Consider the following 16,318-nt stretch of genomic DNA (forward strand, 5'->3'; position numbering starts at 1 on the left):
AGTCTAGTTTAAGCTGTTTTGAAAGTGGAACATCCCTCTTCTTCCTCCTGCTATACCACCCGGTGAGTTTTGTTTTGTTTTCTCCATATTTGGCTCTGTGGGAAGTCATCTGATCTTTGGCCCTAGCCAGGGACTAATGGGCACATGAGATCTTGAGGGTTCTGATCCAAAATAAAATGGGAAAAAAAAACCCAACCAACTGATAGGCTTTTGTCAAAGCAGAACAACTAGTCACCTCTGAAAATACATCCAAGAAATGAAACATTCTCAAAATGTTCACAATAAAGATTTTCCTGATCCTGGCCCAAAGTAGTTATGGCATTCATCCAAAAGGATCTCCTGGACATGAAACCCAAGAAAACATTAAACATAAATTTTCTGTTAGGAGCACTTAAAAGGGTTACATTTTTAAGGAGAAGAGCTGACTTAGCAAGGATGTGCTTTTAGGAGAACTTGTCCTGGAAGCCTTCACTGCTATTTAGCTCTGGCACTGGAATTCATGCAAAGGTTAAACACACTGCCTATAACTATGACCTCAGGAAAAATGGGGAAAAAGCACATAAATACACAAAATCAATCTGCTAGTGCAGCAAGAAAACATAGATGATTAAACCATCATAGAGTGGTTTCTTTGTGTGTTAAAAATAAAACAAAACAAAACCCAACAACAGAATTCCATTTTAATGTTATTATTGCCAGTTTGAATCCCCAAAGGATCAAATGGTGGTTGAGAGTGATTCTAGTTATGAAAAGATGAATATTTAGCAAATGTATTTTTTCCATTGGTATTAGGCTACAGGCATCCATGGGAGCCAACTATTTATAGTCTCGGATTTGTATTTCTCCTTCTTCTTCTTCTTCTTCTTCTTCTTCTTCTTCTTCTTCTTCTTCTTCTTCTTCTTCTTCTTCTTCTTCGTCTTCTTCTTCTTCTTTAGCATCAGTAGAGTAGGGGTGGGCAGGGTGAAAATAGTCTCACACTAATTTTAGAGAATTTACATAGCATTCTTAGAACATGGTCTTCTCTTTGACTTTCATGAAATGAGCAATTGGACCAAGGAGAACAGGATACAGATGAGGCATTTTAGTGGGGATCTTTCAGTCTTTGCTGGCATAATACATCTATAAGGTATACTTGAAAAATAACTTGGAGGGTCCTTACTGTGTATGCGAAGTGGTTGCTTTTCTATTTAATAAACTTAGACAAGGCTAAGTGTTAGAGAAAAATCTTCCAGTGTTTCTCTGTAAAGTGTTGGTAACATACTGAGTATGTACGACAGAAGTCAAAGTGATGGCAAGATTCTGTCACTATGAGTAGTTACAGTTCCTAACAAATGGCAAGGGACAGGACTGTAACTTGCAGTTCCCTTGTGTGGTGTAGACATGTGGAAAGAGAATGGCAAAAGGAATGGAATGGATTGAATACATATTTTGAAGTTCTCTGATCTTTCTTTCTGTTTTTGAGTGAAATGCAGCCATTATTACATCCCTTACAATAAACATAGAGGTATGTGTGCTGCCCATATCCAGAAGTAAGCCAATCTTCTTTGCTTCAAGGACCAAGAATCCTATAGAAAGGCTGATATTACAAAATTAAGTTTTCAAAAGAAAATACTTTTGCATTTTCAAGCAATGCAATTATTCTATCGATATACAACAAAACTTAACCACATGCCTCAAATGACTTGAGATACTTTTGTTCTTCTTAAAGCTTTCATCTTTTTTAGCCAGCTAGTACAGAACAATACTGAAGTGAGTGAACTTTGCCCAAACATAGTTGTTGTTGTTGTTGTTGTTGTTGTTGTTGTTTTAAGCATAAGGCCTTTTAAATGCCTTAACAATGTCTAAGAAAATTCATGGATCAAGGACACTAGTAGTTGTGTGCTGAATGCCAGCAGGCCAAGAGTTACTGCTATGTGGCGTTCCACAGTGAGAGTCTGGCCGTTCTCATGTCAATCTACATATATAGATCCACTTTTCTCCTACTCAAATCCCCCAATGCCAATCTGGTTCTAATTTTATTAAAATTTTGTCAAAGCTGTTCCTGGACTGGAAACTTGCCTGCTGAGTTTTAGCCCAAGGCAGATTTTAATGGCCAAGTTCTACAGGCATCAAAGGGAGGAGGAGTTAGTTTGAGGGTGCCGTCTCTTCCTGAACGTGACAGCCTGCTCTCCTGCAAAAACTCCACAGATGTGTCGCAAGTTAGGAGACTGGAGCATCTCTGACAGGCAGCCTGGAGTTTAATGACACCTCTCCTTTCCATAGCACCACCTCAGCATAGGCATTTCCTGCCCTTAGAAGTTTTAAATGCTCACACTGATCGAAGCATTTGGAAGTCAGAACTAATTTCACCTACACCCTTTCCTTCATCACAAGCTGTGCTTTTCATGTATTAATTCACTTCTTCTTCACTTGGATTTAGCTTTGGTTATTCATGAATCCTTCATTTTCCCATTTCTCTTATCCCTGAATGAGACACTTGAAGACAAAGGAAAGGGAATTGAGAGCCTGAATTGCCTTGATGAATTCTGAGTTATTGTGAAGACATTTAAGTTTTGCTGAAAGTTTTTAATGAGAAAACAATGCCCAGATAGGCCATGGCCCAAGTCTTACCTTCCCATTGCCTTTACCTTGCAATGGGGCATAATTTTAATTAAACAAAGTTAAAGACAGAGAGGCAGAGGACACAATTACTGTATTAAATTTTCTGGTAGTGGAGACTGAGGGATGCAACTGGACCAATTATGCTAATGGGCACCTCCTTATTAATGGGGTGGTTCAGAAGTAAGTGATTCCCAACCAGAAAGGGGTTGACTAGAATCTACACATTGGTGGTTGGTTCAGGAATAGCCATGTAAAGTCCAGCTTCAAGGCTGATTGACAGCTTTGCTCTGCTTAACCTCCCCCTAAGGTCAAGAAGCCAAAGAAACGAGATTCAGCAGAATTTGAGGCCACCCAGGTTCTATATGACAATTTTTGACCCCCATTGCATGTGTGTGTTGGGGGAAGGAGGAAGAGGAGAAAAAGAGGAAACGTATCTCCAAAGGGGTCATGACTCAAGCAACAGGTTAATCTATTTGGAGAAAGGTCAAACCCTATAAAATCCATCACAGATACATCAGCCTCCTTCCCAACCAACCACACACACTAACCAGCAAGAGGTTCATAGATTCTGGGGCATCTGTAAAAGGAAAAAGACAATACAGGGTTGGGATAAATTTTTCCTTCTTCTATGGCATTGACTCCTGGCATCTTCACTGCCTTTGTCTTCAGCGAGTGTAGGTAGGCTCAATGGCTCATCCATGGATCCTCACCAGGAGTCCTATTACTTGGTACAAAGTATCTTGCCAAAAAACAAAGTCAGCTGCTACCATTTTAGACTGAGTCCCTCCCAGAACAATTGAATCAGAATTTCTGAGGATGGGACCTGGACAACTATTGTTAGTAGTACCCCAGGTGATTCTAACTTATACCAATGGCTAAGAACCAAAGAACCACAGCATTACATAATTCTATACACCCTGTGGATACAGAATGAATGCAAGGTTGCTGAATAAAAGCAAAGCTGGCACTGTTCTCCTCCATCTGTTCAGAAAAGCCATTTATCCAGACATTTGCTAAGGGCCAGCATATCTAGGTCTTGGGTTAGTTCTCACAATTTCATGTGCATGAGAATTACCTGGAACCTTGTAAAAATAGTCTGGTTCAGTAGGTCTAGGGTGAGGCTGAGTTTCTGTGTGTCCTACAAATTTCCAGGTGATACTGGAGCTGCAGGCCTAGAGACCACAATTTGAGTAACAAGACTAAGAAGGTTCTTTTCCTCTGTCCTGCAGCAATTTCTTGGGCTTCCTTCAGGGTTGACACAAAGTCTGTTTGGACACAGAGGTCTGCTTCTCCATCTGGGTCCTCCTCCCTTCCTGCCTCCCTACCTCTCTTTTGCCTTCTTATATTCTGGATCTTTTATTCTCATCAAAATATTATCTCTGAAGAGAATACACATGTAAGAGTGTTTTATGAGGACAGTGACAGCAGCTTTGCTTTAACTATTTATTTCTGTTCCCTCACACCCTTCTCCCTACCCCCACCCCCACCTTTTTGACGAGGTTATAAAAACTTAAGCTGGGGTTTTCATGGGAATATTTCAGGCATCCATGAGGCTTCCTGAGAGACAAATTTTAGGGGTTGGAGGAGGGGCAGGAGGGTCAGCACCTTGATAAAGCCTCTAAGGTCACATCACATAGCAAGAATTGATGACATCAATGACATCGTTGATGACATACCTTTGTCTAACAGCCGCTTTGTATACAGACACCTTGTGTTTCTCATTGTAGCACAATTGTGGCCGAAGTGAAGATACATTTCTTTTTGGCACTTTCTATCACAGCAGCTAATATTTATAGAGTGTTTTTTTTACAAAGCATTTTTATTATAGAGAATGTGAACGTATCCTAGAAGTAGAGCCCTATGTGCCCATCACTCAACCCCAGCAAACATTAGCCCATGGCTGGTTCTGCTCCATTCATACCTCTGTCTATTTCCCTGGAATCCTAGATATCACAACAATTACAGAATGCTATTTATGAGGCAGGCATCATTTGAGTGATTGATATATATTGGCTCATTTAATTCTCACCACACCCCTATTAGGGAGGCCTCATTATGATCTCCATTTTATAGACGACAAAACAGAGGCAAAGAAAGATTAAGTGACTTGCCCACAGTCATACAGCTAGTAAGCACTTGAACCCAGGCAGCCTGTCTCTGGAGGAAATACTCTGAACCACTATACTGCTCAGCTGATCAAGATTTGGGAATTTGAGCTGCCTTCTTTTCCTCTTCTCCCCGTGGGAGCACTCAGGACTAGAACTATTGGTATTTCAGCTCTGGATTTGCACTCAATTTTCGAAGCCCACCTACAATGTTGTTCCTTAGGGAAAATGAATCAAGTCTCCCAGTTCCCACCATTTTTTCCAGGACCATTCATAGTGAGCCATGGGTCCCGAGATGATCGAGCTTCCTGGCTTTGTTGCCCTCAGGGCTGTTGATTGCTAGGTTGCCTATAACATTTATGGCATGCTAGGTAGAAAAGGAAAAAAACAGTACAGTGGGATCTTATTTTTGTGAAGAAAAATGGTATATAATAATATTTACATCCACACACACACAAGATTATACACATAGACACACACCAGATATACACACAGAGACTCATACCAAATATACACACAGATGCACATAGTGTTTACACAGAAACATACACACATAGAAACACACAGGTAAGTTTGGTATTATCCTTCTATGCAATTTTCTGTGCTGTTAAAAACATAAAGTTAGGAAGTGCTCTTTGTTCCATTTTTCCCTTCTGTTGGTTTAAAATTATATGTTCCATTTCTATTCTTTTATTGGTTAAGGGTTTTTTTTAACATTGTAGTTTTTGTTACATATCCATGAATATATTTTTGTAATAAAGACAAGAGTTATAATCAGTCTGTGTCCCTCTCTAGGTCAAGACAAGAACATTTACTTCTCTTTGTGCTTCCTCTGCTTTCAATGTTCATATGATCCAGAATGTTACTTCTAAATCGCTCTGACTGTCCTTTTAAATAAATACTTATTTAGAACTAATCCATTCATTGTATTCTTTGCTTATAAATATTTCTTGGGGCGCCTGGGTGGCTCAGTTGGTTTAAGCATCTGATTTCAGCTCAGGTCATGATCTCACGGTTCACTAGTTCAAGCCCCACATCAGGCTCTGCGCTGTCAGCATGGAGCCTGCTTGGGATCCTCTCTCTCTCCTTCTCTCCCTCTCTCTCTCTGTCTCTCTCTCTACTCCTCCCCTACTCTCACTTTCTCTCTTTCTCAAAATAAATAAATAAACTTAAAAATAAATAAATGTTTCTTATCTCCTACTCCTTCCTACTATGTTCATTTGTTTCTCTGTTGGAGTACATTCTGGAGTATTCCTTTAGAAGATCACCAGTGAATGCTAAATCTTCTGAGATTTGAATCTCTGAAGATATTTGTTTTCTTTCTTAAAGCATAGTTTTCTTTCAGTATTTTATATGTGTTCTTGAGTTTCTGAAATTTCACTATGATGTCTAGAGACTGATTTAAAAATTTTGTTGTGTATATGAGTAGTGGCACTCATTCGATCTGAGGATGCTTATCTTTTTTTTTTTTTTTTTTGGTTCTGGCAGTTTCTTGGTGATAATTTCCTCAAACATTGCCTGTCTTCCATTCTCTCTATTCTCAGAACAGTAAACTTCCCAAGTATCATCCTTTAGTCTTGTGTGCTCTTGTTCTTGTCATTTCATTGTACTTATGCCTATTCTATACACCCCACGATGCATTGTTATTTTTATGGTAAATGATTAAAATTATTTTAAGGAAATTTAGACATAATGCACATATATGAAAACGTTCAAAATAATATTGGGTATACTGACATATTTTCCTTTCTGGAGTGCTTAATTCCTTCTTGCACAGCCAGGTTTTCATCTGGTACAATTTCTGTTCAGCCTGCAGAACTTGTCTTTGTTGGGGCTCCTGGGTGGCTCAGTCAGTTGAACATTGGACTCTTGATCTCAGCTCAGGCCTTGATCTCAGGGTCACGAGTTCAGGCTCTGCACTGGACTCCATGCTGATGTGAAGTCTACTTAAAAAAAAAAAAAAAACCGGGGCACCTGGGTGGCTCAGTCAGTTAAGCATCGACTTCAGCTCAGGTCATGATCTCACGGTTCGTGAGTTCAAGCCCTGTGTCAGGCTCTGTGCTAACAGCTCAGAGCCTGGAGCCTGCTTCAGATTCTGTGTCTCCCTCTCTCTCTCTGCCCTTCCCCCACTCACACTCTGTCTCTCTCTTCCTCTCAAAAATAAATAAAAAGCATTAATTAAAAAAATTAATAAAAAAAACCCCAAAACAAAAAAACTTCTCTTTGCATTTCATGTGGTACGGTCTGTGGAGAAAAATTCTTTCAACTTTTGTCTAAGAATGTTTTTATTTCATCTCCAGTTTTGAAAGATGTATTCATTGGGTATAGAATTTCAGAGTTGGCAGGTTTTTTCTTTTAGTACTTAGAGATGTCATGCCATTGTCTTCTGGCCACTATTTTTGATGAGAAGCTAGTTCTCATCCTTATTATTCTTTCCTTATATAAAATATGTGCCTCATCCCACCTTTTGAAGCCTCCATTTGCTTTCAAGATTTTCTGATTTGGTTTGTTGTTTATTTTCAACTGTTTGACTATAATGTGCCTAAGTGTGGATTTTTTGTTGTTGTTGTTTTTAGATTGTTTGGGGTTTGCTGATCTTGTATCTGTGGGTTTATATCTTTCAACAATTTTGAAAAAATTTCAGCCATTATCTCTTCAAATACTTCTTCAGTCCCTTTCTTTTTTTTCTCTTTCTGGAATCCCAATTATATATATACAATCTGTTATATGTGTGTGAATATTTCCCTCCAGACTATATAATTTGTCTTCCAATCTTATTTACGGTGTTTTTCCCCATTCTGTGCATAAATTTGAATATCTTATATGGATGTCACTGAATAAGAACATTATAACTCTGTACTGGTCTTTTTTTGGCGATTTGGGCATTATGTACAACATGTAAAATTGGGTAGCCTGCAAATGCCATTGTCAACTTTAAAATAGTTTGTCAGTTGAGTTATGAACACATAGCATGCCATGTTGTAATGACATGTTGAAGACAGTTGTAGTTCTAGGTGTTTTTATACATTTTGGGTAACATTAAAAATACTTATTCATTTATATATTAGAGTTCAGCTTAAGTTTTGGTTCAAAAAATTCGCTTTCTAAAATTGTTGCAAAACCACTGATCTAGATGATACTCTGGCAATTGGGTTTTGACTGGTAGTATGTATATGAAAGTCTGTTCTGATTGTTGTTTGGGCTTTAGTTTTGTTTTGTTTTAACTGAAGGAGCACTCTTTTGCTGTTACCTTTATGTGATAGGAACTTAGTTCAATATTCTCTGTGGCTCACTAGGGACAGACCTGCTCTGAATCCTATACCATTTCTCTGCCTTAAGAAGCTGTTGTGGACTCCCAAAGATTTTTTTCTTAGCTCTCCTGCCCATGGAGAGCTCTAGGTATGGCAGAGGACCTTGAGATTAACTTTTTTAAAATTATAAAACTTTAAAAAATGAATTAATATTAAACATAAGGTGGCTAAAGCAGAAAACTTGGCAAATGTTAATAAACATTAATGGGCATTTATCAAATGCCCTTGCTAAATTTTGTAGTGTTGGGTACTTAAGTTACTTTTTAGATTGTTTGATTTGGAGCCATGTTAGTTATGTAAATTTACTTGTGAAAATAGTATCTGGCTCTGAGTTTATCTGCTTTTTCTTTCTCTAAAGATCAGAGCCAGATTTACTATGGCGCAAGTGAAACACAAGCTTCATCCAGGGTCTTTCACTTGAGTGGACCCCCAAGACAGCTGAGTTGTTGCTGAGGGTTGTAGAGTGTTCATGGGCAGGGGAGCCAGACTGAAACCTGAGAGCACTTCCATATAAGCATTTCTGCTAAGTTACAAGAGAAAAAAACTAATCTCTAAAGCTCCAGGATTTGTGTGTGTGTGTGTGTGTGTGTGTGTGTGTGTGTGTGTGTGTATGTGTGTGTGTGACTTATTTTCTCATTCTAAATTGAAATACACATCAGTCACTGATTTTATAATTAAAAGTTTATATTCTTTTTACAAAGAGGCCTCCTAAACTATATAAGCCTCAAGCTTCACATAGACTCTTATCCACCCCTGGTATTGATGGTATTATTCATTTTTTATATTACATTTTTTTCTGACCATAAAAATATAATTATGGAACAGTATCCTTCATGGTGCCATTGTATGAGTTTAAAAAGTCATCCTCTCAGGGTATCTGAGGGGGCTCAGTTGGTTAAGCGTCTGACTCTTGATCTCAGCCCAGGTTACGATCTCACAGTTCGTGAGATCAAGCCGCGTGTTGGACTGGACTCTGCACTGACAATGTGGAGCCTGCTTGGGATATTCTCTCTCTCCCTCTCTCTCTGCCCCTCTCCCTCTCATTCTTACTCTCTCTCTCTCTCAAAATAAATAAATATACTTTAAAAAAATTTAAATTAAAAGTCATCCTCTCTGAACAGAGGTAGTGCATGGGTCCATGACATGGAGTGCTCTGTGGGCTTGGTTCCCTTCTTCAGTGCACAACTGCATAACTGCATGTGGCAACCTGAGGTCCATCAAAGAATTTAGAAAATGCAGAGAAGTTTATAAATAGAAATAAAGATTACTTATAATTCCACCTAAAAATAACTAGAGTTCACATTTTGACGTACTATACACACACACAAACACACAATTGGCATCACATTGCATATCCAATTTTTTGTCACTTTTTTTGGCATAGCATTATATATTAAGAATGTTCTCATGAAGTGAAATATTCCTTGAAACACCATTTCTAATTAATTGCATAATAGTTCATCATAGGGCTATTCATTAATAAATTTTGCATTTTTCTAATACTGGTCATTTGGTTTGGTACCTACTTTTTCTATTATAAATAACATTATGTGGAACATCTCTATGCATACATTTTGATTCTAGGTTCTTAATTTCCTTGTGACAGATTCCTGGGAGGTTAATTGTGGATCAAATGGTTAAAGCTTTTATTTTAAAGCATTTAAGGCACGTTCTCAAATCATTTTCCTGAGATGTTGTTCAAATACATGGGCTACCATGAGTTCATTCTACTCCATGTCTCCCTGACATAGTTTTAATAAAGGCAGTGGCACATTATTATTATTATTATTATTATTATTATTATTAAAGGCAACTGCCCCTTTACTTTCTGTAATCCTCTACAGTGCTGATTTGGTTATGTGGCTCTAGACCAGAAGAACAGCTCACCCAAGACAATGTAATGTCTGGCCTAAATTTTACAAAACTATCTTATTTCTTCACCCTGGAGTGAAGCAGACACTCATGTCTGACAGCATTATAAGTAACTCAGATCAAAGTATTGATCAGGAGTGGATATGTTGTTTTCCAGTGGGAGGATAAGGATGGAGAAGCCAATCTATTATTGCCTCTATCAGCTATCTCACTGAAAAGCGATTGAGCTAATGATACCAACTTATAATTGTCAATTTGTTTTAGCTAGAAAGTAGGCAATAACTCATTGTATTGTCAAGGCATCTGTTAAGAGGATACTATTGAGGATGTCAGTTTCCAAATTTGATGCTCTTCTCCTTTGTGTACATTTTTTAAAAAGAGAAACAAAACCCAATCTTTTCTTAAATGAGAAATGTAGATGGCTCTTCAACCTCTCTTTCTGATCTCCAAGAACATATGTTTTGCCATTTAATTAGAATTCTGTTCTGACTACCTGATCTTTGCTAGTGTCAGAGCTCCATCTCCTCACCTAGAGTCTATAGATAATCAGAAGCTAATCAGTATCCTTGCTTCCATAAAATGAAATCATAAAACTTTAGGGAACCTGAAGAAATCCTTGGAATCCTGTAGTTCAGAGTTGTAAACCTGTAGCCTTTAGGCTGAATCTGACTTATAGCTATATTTAGTTTAGTTTATAGTATTTTTTAAAGTTATTTTTATTTAGTTTTATTTATTTATTTATTTATTTATTTATTTATTTATTTATTTGATATACCAAATTGTTACACCTTTATTTTAATTGCTTTAGAAAATAGCCATTGTATCAAGCATGGTAACTTGGCTGCCAACATAGTTATTCCCAATAGTCAGAGTAATACAAAAATCTGCCAAAAAACAAGAGTCCAGGGCCAGATGGCTTTCCAGGGGAATTCTACCAAACATTTAAGGAAGAGTTAACACCTATTCTCTTGAAACTGTTCCAAAAAATAGAAATGGAAGGAAAACTTCCAAATTCTTTCTATGAAGCCAGCATTACCTTGATTCCAAAACCAGAGACCCCACTAAAAAGGAGAACTATAGACCAATTTCCCTGGTGAACATGGATGCAAAAATCCTCAACAAGGTATTAGCCAACCTGATCCAGTAATACATTAAAAAAATTATTCACTGCGACCAAGTGGGATTTATACCTGGGATGCAGGGCTGGTTCAATATCTGCAAAAAAATTAACATGATTCATCATATCAATAAAAGAAAGGACAAGAACCATATGATCCTCTCAATAGTTTTTATTTATTTTGAGAGAGAGAGAAGGAAAGAGAGAGAGGGAGAGAGAGAGTAAGAGCGGGAGAGGGGCAGAGAAAGAGGGAGAGAGAGAAAATCCCAAACAGGCTCTCTGCTGTTAGTGTGGAGCCCATTGAGGGGCTCAGTCTCATGAACCATGAGGTCATGACCTGAGCTGAAATCAAGACTCAGCCGCTTAACCGACTGAGCCACCCAGGTGGTATTTTTATATCTTAGGAATAATTATGGTTAATATGTAATAAGCTCTTATCCCTTCACATATGTTGTGTTATTTAATCCTGACAATTATTTTATGAGTATTATTATTGTCTTTATTTTACAGGTGATAAAACCAAGAACTAGTGATTTTAAGGAACTTGCCAAATATTGGAATCAGTAAGAGGTAAACCTGGGGTCTGAACTCAGACAGCATAGTTCCAGAACCTACTTTCCTAACTGCTACAAGGAAGGAATTGCCAACATTAAAAAAAAAAAAAAGTCAAGCGATTTCACGGAATCATGGGATTCATGCCCTCTCTTGAACAGTTGTAACATATGGTGAGTGTCCACTGGAGGTGAAGAGTATTCTCCCCTTTTGATTGGATACATGTTCTCAAATTTGCCTTTCTTTAATCTAGCCTAGTTCTCTCATTTGTATAATAGCTTGACCTTTGTCTGCATTTATTACCCCTGATCTAATTCAGTTGTTCTCAGCTGGGGTGATTTTGCCTCCCCACCGCAGGGGACATTTGGCAATGTCTGAAGATATATTTGATGGTCCTAACTGGGGTGGACTGGGATGGGGGTGCTACTGGTGTCTAGTGGGTAAATGTCAGGCACGCTTACAAACACCTAAGGAATTACGTGTTCCAAAATGCTGAGGTTGGGTGACACCCATTGGATTTAACATCCCCATTTCATAGGTGGGAAAAAAGACTAGAAAGGACATGAGTTGCTCCAGATCCCAAAGCAAGTCAAAGTCAAGGGTGGGAAGGCCCACATATCTCACTTCTCCCTGACCATTTTCCAGGTTATAAGCTTTGCAAGCCTTGAACAGAGATTTAAAAAAAAAATTTTTTTTAACGTTTTATTTATTTTTGAGACAGAGAGAGACAGAGCATGAACGGGGGAGGGGCAGAGAGAGAGGGAGACACAGAATCAGAAGCAGGCTCCAGGCTCTGAGCCATCAGCCCAGAGCCCGACGCGGGGCTCGAACTCATGGACCGTGAGATCATGACCTGAGCCGAAGTCGGACACCCAACCGACTGAGCCACCCAGGCGACCCGAACAGAGATTTTTATAAATGGTATCTTTCTAGTTTGCTTTGTTAAAATGAGAAAAAGAGAACTAAATATTACAATTGTTGTGAAAAATCTTCATTGTCTGTCTATTGAATGGAAGATTTGCCAATTAAGAATCCTCTAATTAGCTTTACATGAAAAATGGTATGCTTTCAAAGTAGCTGGCAGGATCCAACTATAAATCACACCCTTTTCAAAGAATCTCTAATATGTATTTATTACATAACAGGCACATGTTGGCTGGGAATATTGCTTTTTCTTCATAAAGTGTGCAGTTTACAAGGAAGAGGAGAGACACTACTTTCAGTTTTGATTCAGTTAATGACCAGGAAATTCACAGTAAATCTCTAAACTATATCCCTTTATTGTGGGTTTTTATGATTTTGTAGTCAGGTGAGATAAGGTGGTAGTCTTAGCTCAAACCTCTATACTCCTTTGCTTTACATAGATTCTGTTCAGACTGTTGCTATAGTTCAACATACATGTTTTAAGTTGAATATTTCTGAGACTTCCTGAAGACCTGAAATGGATTACATAGACCAGTTACCTTCATTATTTGCCTCTTTACTCAAAGGGCAAGAGAGAAGACAGAGCTGGGAATTTAAACACATATGAAGAATATAATCATAGCTAAAATTTCCTACCTGGCAGGCACTGTCAGAAGTGCTTAGTGTGGACTATCTTATTTAATCTCATTTTACCAGTGTTTCCTGCAGGATACTCTATTGATATACATGATGAAAAATATATATCTTACATAATCAAAACTCCAAGGTAGGAGAGCTCTGGGGTTGGTTGATTTGGTGACTTAACAGTGCCTTCAAGGACTCAAGTTCTTTCCATCATTCTAGACTCTCCTTTTCAGGGTGGTAGCCTGAGGTAGCAACATGGCTGTTGTAGTTCTGGTCATCACATTATTACTTTGTGTGTGTGTGTCTCTCTCTCTTTTTTAATTCAGTGCAGAAACCTTTCTAGAGCCCTCCTGCATACATCCCTTTGCACCTGATTGGCTGCAATTATGTCATTTGTCCATTCTTTAGTTGCTCACTGTCAAGGGGAATGGAGTTACCATATGGGTATAGTGAAACACTGGACTGTGAGGAGGAGGGTTAGCTGAACAAGATCCGGGTTCTATTAACAGAAAGAAAGGGGATGACTGACAGGTAGGAAATCACAGGGTCTCTTACAACCATTTTGAGCTCAACCCAGCTCAAACTGGGCATGATAGCAGCCCTTTTCTAAGCAAGTGTGTTGAAATCCACGTGGTAGAATTACTCAGTTCAAACTTTTAGGAGCCCAGGACAAGCTAGTGCAAGCAGAGACAGGGCTGAAAGGGTGCGCTGCCCTGCCCTACTGGCAGGCCTAGGAACCAGACCCCTACACGCTGGTTTGTCACCAGGCAGGCAGTCCCAGGTGCTCCTCTCTCTGCCCGTTGGCGAAGACCAAGCTCTGGCTCTACAAGCTGACACCAAGAAAACCAAACTCATACTCACCATCAGCTGATAAGCTTTCCCTCTCAAAACCAAGGAAAGGCCTGGGTCTTTCTCACTCACTCTGGTGCCACGTTTTCTCCTTTGAGACTTGCCTTGAGGTTCATTTTCAACTGATTTCATCCAGATTAACACTGGTGAGGAATCCATTAATGAATGCTCCTATGCTTCATGGTTGTTTCCTTCTACTGTGATAGTCCAGACTACTGGACAGCAAATCAGTATTTATGTTGGCTCTATATCGACACTAGAGTCTGAGTCTGAATCCTAATTCCAGCAACTGCTAGTGGGGGACCTGGTGAGTTACTTGATTTCTCTAAACCCTAGATAATGATGGTAATGACATCTCTCTCTCAAGGTGCAGATTAAATGAAAATATGCACACAAAATGTTTAGAACAATGCCTGACACATAGTAGGACTCAATGAATAGTAACTATTAATATTATTAGTTAGGAAATAGGCACAAGTTCTGGAGTGTTCCATAGCTGACCAATTAGTAACACTGCAGTGTCAAAATCTAGAATCAGACAAATAGGTTTCTTCTACTTTTGGCTGATCCTCTAGGCCTAAATTTTATCCCTTAAAAAAATGTCCTGTAAATGTAAAACAAGACTGTTGTGAGAATTTAATAAAATAGTACACCCCGTGTTTAATTAAATACAACTATTAATACATATTCCAATTCTCAGAGACAATGTGTCTTTGCTCTGTCAAGACTCGGTGTATCCATATTCCATGAGCTCTTCTGATTTGGGTTTTTTTTCCCTCTGCCTCCCTGCTAGTGTCATCGGAGCCCTCTCCCAGCCTCCAGAGATTGTGGAAGTTTATTTAAACTTCAGATTTACAAACTGGCTGTCCTCCCCCATTCTTCAAAGTCCTGGGCCTAATTGGAATGCAAATGTCTCCCCTGGTAGCTGAGCATTGCTTCTGTCACTCCGGGAAGGCCCTTGGCCATCCAGGGCTGGATGGGAGGCAAAACGTACCCCACCCCCGGGGTTTTCCATCTTTGTGGGGAGAAAATGATGATGATGTATGAGACAGTGATGCTTTGGAGTCCAAGGAAGACATGACAGACGGGATAATATGGGAGGAAAATACTGTCTTCGTAATGGAGACTGATGGCCTTTGCTTGTCTTCCTGGCATTGTTAGGACTGGGGCTGAGCCGGGCCTTCCTCATGCAGTGGCAGGTTGGGTATGTCGTCCATGATGCCCTCAGTGGTAGTCTTCAACCAAGGGGTGGGGGATGGGAGAAGCAAACAGAGGGGGCTTGTGGGGTGTTGAGTGCAGGCCTCAACCCCCCTTGGCTTTGACATGCATGTTTGTCAGGAGTGACAGGCCTCTCTGGATCTGTTCATAACTGCTGGCTTTGGGGTCTTTTGCCTTCCACCCACTCTGCCTCCCCAAACCCCCAATAAAAAACAACTATGTTAAACTAAAAACTCTTAAAAAGAAAAGGCCCCAGATCCCTACCAAACCACTCCTACTCCCCCTTCAGGCCCCTACTTGGCTGCAGGAAAGAAAGCCTAAAACTAGAGTAGGAATGTCATCTTTAGAAATCATCTTTTGGAGCAGTTTTATTAATTTCACTTCTCTGTGGTTACCACATGTTTGGGGAAGACAATTGGTTTCACAGATCTGTGTGGGAGGCTGAAGATTTGGCTCTGAGGCGGCAGAGAAAACCTACCGCGAGAACAGGCTCACTAATTGACATACAGCAAAGATGTTCTTTAAGGAAACTTTTCTCCTACTGCCTGTTTTTTTTTTTTTTAATCTAATTTTTAATTTTTAAGTTAATTGTATTTTTTAAAAGAGAGGCTCTATTTTTATTTTTCCTCTACTCATCCATTTCCCACCCCGATTCCCTCCCCACAATTTCCATTCCAGAAATGAAAAGGAAGACTGGACCAAGTATTAAGTCACAATTTTAGCTTCAAAGTCGCTGCCAGTGGCTACCGATCCAAGGCCAGGGCTCCAAAAGAAATGAGTCCTTGCCTCCTGGGCTCCCATCTCTGACACCTCCAGCTGAGACGTTTCTGGCTGGAGCATGGTCCTGGCAAGGTACAGAGAAGCAGGTGATTCCGGGCCATGCATGAGCCCTCTTGTACTTGGGAGAAGTCTGTTCACAGTTACTGAGGGCACTGTTGCAGGACCTCCCTGGTATATTTTTTGAGATGTCAGCTTTTTTGAGATGTCAGCTTGAATGACTGCATCATCCAGATAGAAATCAGTTCTGATTCTAAATAAATAATAGGCCAAGCTAAAAAAAAAAAAACAAAACAACTCAATTGTTTGATCTGCGGGTGGTGGTGGGTGAGTAGCTGCTGTTTTAGAACTTTGAATGTGGGTCCCTT

The 16,318-nt window shown here is 39.4% G+C and overlaps 1 long non-coding RNA gene across 4 annotated transcripts in view; it reads left to right on the top strand.

Annotated features, from left to right (window-relative positions):
* Positions 1–16,027, top strand: part of LOC132685398 (uncharacterized) — a 96,426-nt gene extending 80,399 nt beyond the window's left edge. For all 4 annotated transcript variants that reach the window (XR_014135380.1, XR_014135381.1, XR_013550470.2 and 1 more), the window contains 2 exons: positions 11,517–11,731; positions 15,852–16,027. This is a non-coding gene — a long non-coding RNA (uncharacterized LOC132685398). The remainder of the gene's footprint in view (positions 1–11,516; positions 11,732–15,851) is intronic.
* Positions 16,028–16,318: the final 291 nt, after the last annotated feature.

Source organism: Panthera onca, chromosome D2 (assembly GCF_046562875.1).
Source record: "Panthera onca isolate mPanOnc1 chromosome D2, mPanOnc1 haplotype 2, whole genome shotgun sequence".
Taxonomy (NCBI): Eukaryota; Metazoa; Chordata; class Mammalia; order Carnivora; family Felidae; genus Panthera; species Panthera onca.